Source organism: Leuciscus leuciscus (assembly GCF_965113295.1).
Source record: "Leuciscus leuciscus genome assembly, chromosome: 25".
Classification (NCBI taxonomy): domain Eukaryota; kingdom Metazoa; phylum Chordata; class Actinopteri; order Cypriniformes; family Leuciscidae; genus Leuciscus; species Leuciscus leuciscus.
The window spans coordinates 25,969,065-25,979,768 of NC_138724.1; the positions used below are offsets into that span (position 1 = coordinate 25,969,065).

The following is a 10,704-nucleotide window of genomic DNA, read 5'->3' on the forward strand; positions in this document are numbered from 1 at the left end:
GAGTTAAATGAAAACTTTCTAGCTGCAGGACACTGATCCACGACACCCTTCATCTGAATCAGCCCATGTCCTGATCCCTCGCTCTCTCTCTTTCCCCGTAATTAATAGCACTACAACTTTGACCAATTAAGTTCATGTGCAGCTCACACACCTAAAGCAAACCCCTCACCACACACACACACACACACACACGCATTTACAAATGCATGCAAATGAAGCTCCGCGCGCGGGACCCACAGCGGTTTGGAGAGAGGAGCAGTTGATTAACTCCGTCGAGACAAGCCTGACCTTTCCTTAAGATCAACATACATGCGTCTGCGCTTTCACAACACCCCTTTCCACCAAATGTCAGCGCTGTAAACCCTCAGACACACGTCAGTCCCCTCTCTCGTCGCCCGGGCCCTTTCTGTCCCCTCAGCACTTCTGAAAGTCTCCGGCCGAAAAGCACAAACTCCAACAAAAGCGGCTCAACACAAAGAGGTCATCAGATATAACGCGCAGAAGCTGCAACACCGCGCGCTTTCCTCCTATACTAAGGTGATTCTCGTGTCTTTTTTTTTTTTGCACAGGCCAGCAATTCTAACACGTTTATCTCTCGCACACCTGGTTCGGGCCAGAGCAGGTGTCGTAAGGACAGCGGCTACCGGTCACGCCTGACCCCTCTTGTCATCGGCTGCTCTAAAAATAGCGCTTCTGCTTCCCTCGGCAGGGCTATAAGCAGAGAGCGCGCATCCAAACAGACTGACATCTGATCCTTAATTATATTTCTCTCCTGCTTTTGGTGCTGGTGGGATTCATATCACATTAGTTATGCTTTAGCTCTGTCTGTCCATCTCTCTGTTGATGCAGCGGGTGATAGTGGCGAGTGACGCGCGGACGTGTCGGGTAATTAGGTTCTGAAATCAGGGAGATGATCAGGGAACTGTCACTCACAGCTGGCGGTCCGGAGCGACCCTGGCCATCCTCCATTCAGAGAGATGATTCCTTCAGTAACGCTTTATAAATGCTTTTAAAAGGGTCGTATTGTACATCAGAGGTTCTTGAATTCAAAAGAATAGATTGATGGCCCAAAAGCCGCTTTTATTACTCTTTCATGATCAGGTTTTAACTCTCAATCTCTCAGTTTATTGTAGGATAAATAAAATACTGTCTCAATTTTACTTAATAATGTTATTCATATATCAAAATATTCTATTTATTACATATAGGCTCTACAGTGGAACTAACAATGCATATCTATGAAAACAAGATAACTTATTAGATTGTTTATGCTTTTTATTCTTGTCTCCTTGGAGTGGTGTGTGGCGGCCAGGGCTTGACATTAACACCCACCAACCTGACAAACGTGTGTGTGTTTCAGCAGTGGTGTGTAACGCAGTCACTCCTACTCGCCACTTTGACGGGTTGAATTTTATTTATAGTACACGTATATCAATTGTAGTCTTTTAAAAAAGCAATCTGAAATAAAGTAAGTGCAATGTAGTGTTGTCAAAAATAGAATTTTTGAACACATAGCGAAACTGAAATATCTGAAAAGCTTCCAATACTCGTTTTCCGCAGAACAGATACACTATACCAGCTTCTTTCTCTCTCTCTCTCTCTCTCTCTCTCTCTGTGAGTGACACACAAACCCGCTCTCCTCACTCACTCGTTTCATTTGCGCCGGATGAATATTGTTGCTGTTACAGGGCTTGGATTTCGGCGTGGGATTGTTCATAATTTGATTCATTCCCACAGATTCTGTGCTCACACCCAAAGTGCGGCACATAAAGCCGCCTCTCAGGACTAAATTGAGTTCGTTTTCGCTGCTTATTGCACTTAAACAGTCAAATACACACAAAACAATGTCAAAATGCCATTGTTGGTGAGTATTCACCAAAACACAGTCAGTCATGTTTTAAGTGAACGTAAACAGTTGAGAAAGGAAACGCATGTGTAACAGTATAATGGATCAGTACGTCAGGTCTTAAAGCTGCAGTTGGTAACTTTTGTAAAAAATTATTTTTTACATATTTGTCAAAACTGTCATTATTTCCTGACAGTAGAATATGAGACAGATAATCTGTGAAAAAATCAAGCTCCTCAGGCTCCTCCCAGTGGTCCTATTGCCATTTGCAGAAATACACCGCTCCCGGTAAGAAACAACCAATCAGAGCCAGGAGGAGTGTCTTAGCAGTGTCAATCAAGCTTGTGTACGCGCTGATCACACCCCTCTCTCGCACAGCGCCTACAGTCGTTCAAAATCAAGATTGCCGGTGTGCCGCGCAGCTGTGCTAATGGTGGACAAACAACTAAAACTGCCAATTTCTCGAGTGGCACCAGCTCATACAACAAAGACAGGTAAACGGAAAAAGATCGATGACGATAAACAAGCACGTCGGAGCCCATTGACTCAGTGTCAAAACTCTAGCCGCATAACATATAGATAAAATGTCACGCACTGTGCAAAGCAATAATTGAAACCTGCTAATTCACTGGCTTGTCATGTTGCTGAAATAATGTACTAGCAAACCTTATTTAGCATTACACATCGCTAGAATAATTACTTACATACTGTAACGTTACCATTATATTATCTTGCTAGCTATTTAAAACTTATAGAAAGAGTGCAACGTTATGAAGTTACATTACATGTATCGCAAAATACGTAATGATTTGAGGACCAAGTTTGTAGTCAAAGTATGGGCAGGCCATAGTGAATGTAAATCATATTGTTGATGTTTCGTCCCTACCAGTGAATGTGCGATAACTGTTTATCCGCCGTCATCAGTGGCCCTGTTTACTAGCCTGCGCGTTCACGGCAGGCTCCGTTGTTGTGGGAGAGGAGCTGTGGAGGGAGGGCTGTAGCGCAGCAGAGAGCGAGGGGGAGTGACCTGTAAGCTGTGCTTGTTCAAATTTTCAGGCTAAGTCAAAGTTTTCTAAAAGTTCCCTACTGCAGCTTTAAAGTGACAGCAGCCTAATATACCTCCTGCAAAATTATGAGATAATATAAAAAATATCTGTAAGGCAGTTTTTCCCCATGGTATCGGTGTCAAAATTGTGGCTAGTGAAAATGCTGAGTGGCTAGTATCTTTGGAAAACCACTAGCCACAGTGGTTGGTGAGCAAAAAAGTTAATGTTGTCAAGCCCTGGTGTCGATGCAATTATATAAACATTCCCATTATAATCAAGGAAGACTCTACACTGCATGATGGTTATTTAGTCACGCTTTTGGTAATCTTGAATTCTCATATCTTGTGTGCTTTTTCTGGGTGAGACCAACCTGATCTCACGACCAATTCGTAACAATTCAACAAGGTGGCTAATTCATACGAATTCATACGACCTCACTCGTACGAATTAGTAAGATTTTTGCTAAATCGTACATACTTTACGAATTGCCCAATTCGTATGAATTCATACGAATGACCTACCCCTGACCCCGCCCCTAAACCTACCCATCACGTGGGTTTAGACAAATCGTGCAAATTCGTACGAATTGGTCGTAAGATAGTGTTGGTAATAGAGTCAGACGAACATGCAGTCAAGCACAGAAGATCAACAGCCAAGGTCAGGATTTTGAATTATATATCGTACACCCCCAGAACACTGGGAATATTGACATGTCGTGTGAGATCATTCTGTGATACTTTTGTGTTAAAAAGTTTGATGCTGGTCGCGATTCACTACCATTATATGGGCGCGCGAAAAAAAAAAGATCTCTTTTTGTGGTCTATAAAAGAAAGAAGGGCATTTTGCATTAGTACAACACCAGGGTGAGTAAATGATGACTTAATTTTCATTTTAGCGTGAACTACCCCTTTAATGCAGTGTGGTTGAACTGAGGAGGTGTTTTGCATTATAAAAGATCGAGTTTCAATAGTCTTTCCAATCTCAACTAGCAAAAAAGTATCCTGTCTTTCATCATGATACGTCCCTTTTAAAGGAAAAGGAGACTTAGGGATGCGATACAAAACAGTGGACTTTCACAACTGAAATAAGGCCATCTGAGACACCTGAGAACTCCCTTTATTGTGCTGGCATTGGTTTAAATAAGTGGCAGAATTTCCCACATGACTAAACAGATATGATCACACACATCCACGTTATCCTTTCATATCTCGCCAATAAGGAAATGTTGTAGGGCTCAGGCGGGATTGGGCAACATCAAAGCCAGGCTTTAGCCGACACGCTACTGTTAAAATCTCTCTCGCCGGCTATCGACGCTCAAGCTCGGCTCAGATAACCACCGCCTGTCAGTCGCTTGCTCTCATTTATCGCCACAGCCTTCTGCTGATAATTACAGCCACCCTGAACACACACACACACACACACACACACACACACACACACACACGGCGTGATTATCACCTGTGGCATCAGCCGGCTCATCCAAGCTCGGGGTCTGTCCCCGGTCCACTTCCAAAATCATCAGACAAGCACTCTAAGCTTCGGGTTGAGCGCCACCGACGAGGCCAAGCTGCACAAACATTCATTTTCGATTCGCCGGAGAAGGTCCAAATGGAAACTGATGATTCAATCCCTAAATGGAGTTCTAGATGTAGTTGACTCGCGCTATCTGTGTGTCTTGCTCTACTAAGTAAAGCCAATTTCTCCGCTCCTCTGGAGTCATGAGGAGAAGTCTGAGTGACGGAGCAAACAGAGACCATGCACACACGTCTAGGTGATTCTTCATCTTTGGTTACAGGGGAAAGAGATTTCAGCATTCTTTATATAATATGAAGGTGAAAAACGTCCATCCTTTGGAAACGAAGTACTTAGCAAATGTGTCATATGTATAAGTCTTATTATTTTATGTTTTTCCAAGACCCAGACTGACCAAAAAAAAAAAAAAAAAAAAAAAAAAAATCTGAACATATTAAATCTAATTTTGTTACAATGAATTAAACCTACAGCAAAAAAATATTTTCAATTAAACATATCGTAAAAAAAAATAAATAAATCAAACATTCAAATATAAAATGATTAAATTAAACATATAGTATGTTTTTATATTAAATTAAACAGAAATAATAAATATAAAATATATATAAAAAATGAAACCTATACATATATATATATATATATGTGTATACACTGTATATATATATAGTCATATTATATATGAAAAAACTAAATGTATATATATATATAATGTAATTTATATATCATTTTATTATTCGTTTTACATTTCTCAAATGCAATTTTTAAAATGATTTTATATAAAAAAAATTTACTTAATATAATGAAAAACTATTTTTAATTGTTTAATTTAATATAAGTAATATATTATAAATATAATTATTATATTTAATATCATTAAATATTACATGCAAGTATGTGCATTTAGAATACATATAATTATAGCTATAAACTTTGTCTTAGCAAGACAATAGAATCTGCCATTTGTTTTAAAAATATTTAGAATGTCATTTACACTATACATAATTGAGATGTACTAGAAAATAACACTGTTGGAAACGACATTTCAGAAAATAATAATAATAATAATAAATGTGTGTAAATACATATTTTATAATTCACAAAAGGACAGACGTCTCCTGTGATGCATGTCAACTGTTTGGCATTGTTAGAAGACTAGTAAACCAGGAAGAGTGTGCAATAAATGTGTTTTACGAGAGTTTACTTTCTAAAGGTCCACGGGGACAAAAAGTGCCCATAGTTGAAGAAGAAACACCTGTCTAAGAGTTTACTCTGAAACTGTTCACATGAGACTCCTCACTGATGCTAAATGAAGCTCTTCTAATGGAATCTCCCTTGGCGTCTCAGCCACTTGTTTTAAAAGCGACCGATAAATATTCAAACTCATCTTCCCACCGCCATCAATTAAACACAGGACAGTTTTGGGAATAATTTTGGTTTGGATCCAGTGAGATCGTCCTGAAGTTTTCAAGGATGATGCATCATGTGGCAGATAGGGGGCATCGCTCTGACAATGTGATTGATGTTACAGCGACCGCTTTTAAGAGACACACCTTAAAGGAGTCACACAACAATGAGAAGTCTTTCATTTTATCACCTCCTATCATTACAGATACATTTGTAGTTATTTTTTTGTCATTGAAAAAAAAAAAAAAAGAAGAATTTTTGAAGACATTAGATCATTTTTTTTTTATTATAATTGAACAGCATAACTGGACGTGTTCATCATGCAAAGGTAATTATGCTTATACACTCACCTAAAGGATTATTAGGAACACCAAACTAATACTGTGTTTGACCCCCTTTCGCCTTCAGAACTGCCTTAATTCTACGTGGCATTGATTCAACAAGGTGCTGAAAGCATTCTTTAGAAATGTTGGCCCATATTGATAGGATAGCATCTTGCAGTTGATGGAGATTTGTGGGATGCACATCCAGGGCACGAAGCTCCCGTTCCACCACATCCCAAAGATGCTCTATTGGGTTGAGATCTGGTGACTGTGGGGGCCATTTTAGTACAGTGAACTCATTGTCATGTTCAAGAAACCAATTTGAAATGATTCGAGCTTTGTGACATGGTGCATTATCCTGCTGGAAGTAGCCATCAGAGGATGGGTACATGGTGGTCATAAAGGGATGGACATGGTCAGAAACAATGCTCAGGTAGGCCGTGGCATTTAAACGATGCCCAATTGGCACTAAGGGGCCTAAAGTGTGCCAAGAAAACATCCCCCACACCATTACACCACCACCACCAGCCTGCACAGTGGTAACAAGGCAGGATGGATCCATGTTCTCATTCTGTTTACGCCAAATTCTGACTCTACCATCTGAATGTCTCAACAGAAATCGAGACTCATCAGACCAGGCAACATTTTTCCAGTCTTCAACTGTCCAATTTTGGTGAGCTTGTGCAAATTGTAGCCTCTTTTTCCTATTTGTAGTGGAGATGAGTGGTACCCGGTGGGGTCTTCTGCTGTTGTAGCCCATCCGCCTCAAGGTTGTGCGTGTTGTGGCTTCACAAATGCTTTGCTGCATACCTCGGTTGTAACGAGTGGTTATTTCAGTCAAAGTTGCTCTTCTATCAGCTTGAATCAGTCGGCCCATTCTCCTCTGACCTCTAGCATCAACAAGGCATTTTCGCCCACAGGACTGCCGCATACTGGATGTTTTTCCCTTTTCACACCATTCTTTGTAAACCCTAGAAATGGTTGTGCGTGAAAATCCCAGTAACTGAGCAGATTATGAAATACTCAGACCGGCCCGTCTGGCACCAACAACCATGCCACGCTCAAAATTGCCTAAATCACCTTTCTTTCCCATTCTGACATTCAGTTTGGAGTTCAGGAGATTGTCTTGACCAGGACCACACCCCTAAATGCATTGAAGCAACTGCCATGTGATTGGTTGATTAGATAATTGCATAATGAGAAATTGAACAGGTGTTGCTAATAATCCTTTAGGTGAGTGTATATATATATATATATATATATATATTTTATATGTATGCATATATATTGTTTTTACATGTTCATGTATCTGTAAAAATAAAAAGGTATATATTTTTTTCAATATATTTGTTAACATATTTAAAATGATTTATTCTTAATTTTCTAATATCTTAAATTATTTATTTGTATTATTATTCAGATATTTTAGTATTAATTAAATTGTAAATATTTAAATATTTAATAAAAATAATATATTATTTATTTATTTATTTATGCGTTTACATATGTGTTTATTTATATTTTTATATATGTTATAGAAATGTATTTTCTTTACCCCACATTAATCGTATATTATCAGTACATTTAGATGCATGTAAAAAAAAATCTTCTGTATTGTGCCGCAGACAAGTGTGGAATAACAAGAGAACGGCTGTGTGTAAATAATGACATGAATTTTTCATTTTGGTGTGAACTGTTCCTTTAAGCAGGGAAAAAACAAAAAAACAAAGCTGTTGTGGAGATATTAATAATCCCAAAACAGAGTAGGAAGACACTTACTTCCAAGGCGAAAATTGCTTTAATTGATGCTTGACATAAGAGTGAGGTGTCTGCCTGTTCAACTTCCACAGCACTGAGAGAGAGAGAGAGAGAGAGAGAGAGAGAGAGAGAGAGAGAGAGAGAGAGAGAGACAGAGAGAGAGAGAGAGAGAGAGAGAGAGACAGAGAGAGAGAGAGAGAGAGAGAGAGAGAGAGAGACAGAGAGAGAGAGAGAGAGAGAGAGGGAGAGAGGGAGACGAGACAGAGAGAGAGAGAGAGAGAGAGAGAGAGAGAGAGAGAGAGAGAGAGAGAGAGAGATGAGAGAGAGAGAGAGAAGAGAGAGAGAGAGAGAGAGAGAGAAAATTAGGTGTGTGAAACACATTCAGATAAATCACACGGCTCCTGTAATCTTCTCTCTCATTCAACTCGTCATTCTCTCTTCCATAGACCTGGTTTAATCTGTAATGGAGCCTGGTTAGGGAGAGAATCAATGTAAGTACCCTTATTAGGGGATTTCAGAGGTGTAAATAAGTTAGAGCCTCGCAGTGAGGGAGGGGTGGAGGACACGACATCTTAATGTGCAGTGTGGAGACCAGACGGTCAAGGTTTTCTCCGGCGGGGCCTTAGCATTAGCTAGCATCACAGAAACACTTAGACTAGGGTGTCGTCGTACCCACAAGACTTCTGACGCAGTTCACTGAAATCACACAAATGTTTGATTGACAGATTGTAGTATATATCTGTAGTAAAAGCCCTCAGAGGCTGTGCTTCAAAATCTAATGAGCTTCGCTCCTGATTAGGGTTGAGTATCGTTTGAATTTTAACGATTCCGATGTAGCTTATCGATGCCGATTCTTATCGATTCCTAATTTATTCTAAATCTTATTGCAAAACATATAATTGTAGGGAAATACCATGAAAATTAGCAGGCTAAAGAACACTTACACAAGGAAATTCTGCCCATGGGTTAAAAAATACCACAGCAACAACAATTAGCCTAACTAATATAAACAAATTAGCAATTGCACAAATAAATACAACTGAACAAAGATACGACTGAAATAAAGATGTTCATGTATTCAGATGCAGAAACTGTAATCAACTGTAAAATAACACTTCACTTTATAAATAAAATATACTTTACAAATATAGTTACAAAAGTTATTCAGTAAAGAACAGCGAGTGAATTTTGTCTTTGTCTTTTGTTGCTTGATTAACGTTATAATAGAGACGGCAGCAGGAATTTTAGGCTGCTGTCCCTTTAAAGGACAATTCTGGTGAAAAATGAACCTAGGGGTAATTAACACATGGTTACCGAGTCGATCGTTCTCTGGGATGCGTTTTCATGATAATCAAATGTAAAGATTTTTATCTCTAAAAACCGATTAGCTTATAACACTAGTATATGGGGCATAGAATAAGTAAAAGTAAATCGCTAGTTAATACCACTAACAAGGCTCAAAATAGCCTCACACCCTACATGCAAACCGAAGAATTGTGAACTTTGTAAGTGTACAGACAGTTTAATAAGAAGATACTTTATAAAGACAGTACATTACGCATATACAGGCAGGAGCCATCCTGGAAAACAGTCTCGACTAGTCGAGTCACGAGCGCCGTGCTAAGTGAGCTGGTCCGATAGGAATTACGTTTGTGAAATCGAATTACATGAAATGCAGAATGCGTTCAGTGCTTTCTTCCGGAAAAAACGGACCATATGAGATTCCAAGTCACAGTTCATCTCACTTAGCACGGTGTTCGTGGGCTCGACTAGTCGAGACTGTTTTCCAAGATGGCTCCTGCCTGTATATGCGTAATGTACTGTCTTTATAAAGTATCTTCTCATTAAACTGTCTGTACACTTACAAAGTTCACAATGCTTCGGTTTGCATGCAGGGACCCTCATTATGCTACCGTGTTAGTGTGAGGCTATTTTTGAGCCTTGTTAGTGGTATTAACTAGCGATTTACTTTTACTTACTCTGTGCCCCATATACTAGCGTTATAAGCTAATCTGTTTTAGAGATTATCGTTCACTTAAAGGAGAAGTTCACTTTTAAAAAAACTTTTGCTGATAATTTACTCACCCCCATGTCATCCAAGATGTCCATGTCTTTCTTTCTTCAGTCGAAAAGAAATTAAGGTTTTTGATGAAAACATTCAGGATTTTTTCACATATTATGGATTCCATTGGGACCCAAACGGTTCAAGGTCCAAATGACAGTTTCATTGCCGCTTCAAAGGGCTTTAAACGATACAGACGATGAATAAGGGTCTTATCTAGCGAAACGATCGGTCATTTCAAAAATAAAATAAAAAGTTGACGTTTTATAAGCACAAATGTTCGGCTTGCTCTGTTCTGTGATGCGCGTTCGTGACGTCACGTAATACGCAATTACGTTGAAAAGGTCACGCTTGAAAAATTGAAGAAAATGTTCTTTTTGGCTTTTTAATATTAAAACACTCAGGATGCGCACACGAAATGGGCATTTTAAACGATAAACTGACACAAATACATTTGAAAATGTTTATATGGTCCTCCTTCCGCACATTTGTAAACACATCAAACTTGACCTTTTCAACGTAATTGCGTATTACGTGACGTCACGAACGCGCATCACAGAACAGAGCAAGGCGAACATTTGTGCTTATAAAACGTCAACTTTTTATTTTATTTTTGAAATGACCGATCGTTTCGCTAGATAAGACCCTTATTCATCGTCTGGTATCGTTTAAAGCCCTTTGAAGCGGCAATGAAACTGTCATTTGGACCTTGAACCGTTTGGGTCCCAATGG

General features: G+C 39.2%; 1 protein-coding gene across 2 annotated transcripts in view; it reads right to left on the bottom strand.

Moving 5' to 3' along the window:
- plxnb2b (plexin b2b) overlaps positions 1-10,704 on the bottom strand; it is a 172,321-nt gene that overhangs the window by 58,751 nt on the left and 102,866 nt on the right. Inside the window, exon 3 of one of the 2 annotated variants that reach the window (XM_082159081.1) lies at positions 7,932-8,004. The exons of the other annotated variant lie outside the window; for it this stretch is intronic. The gene's annotated coding sequence lies outside the window, so the exon portion shown is untranslated. The remainder of the gene's footprint in view (positions 1-7,931; positions 8,005-10,704) is intronic. 2 annotated transcript variants of the gene reach the window in all.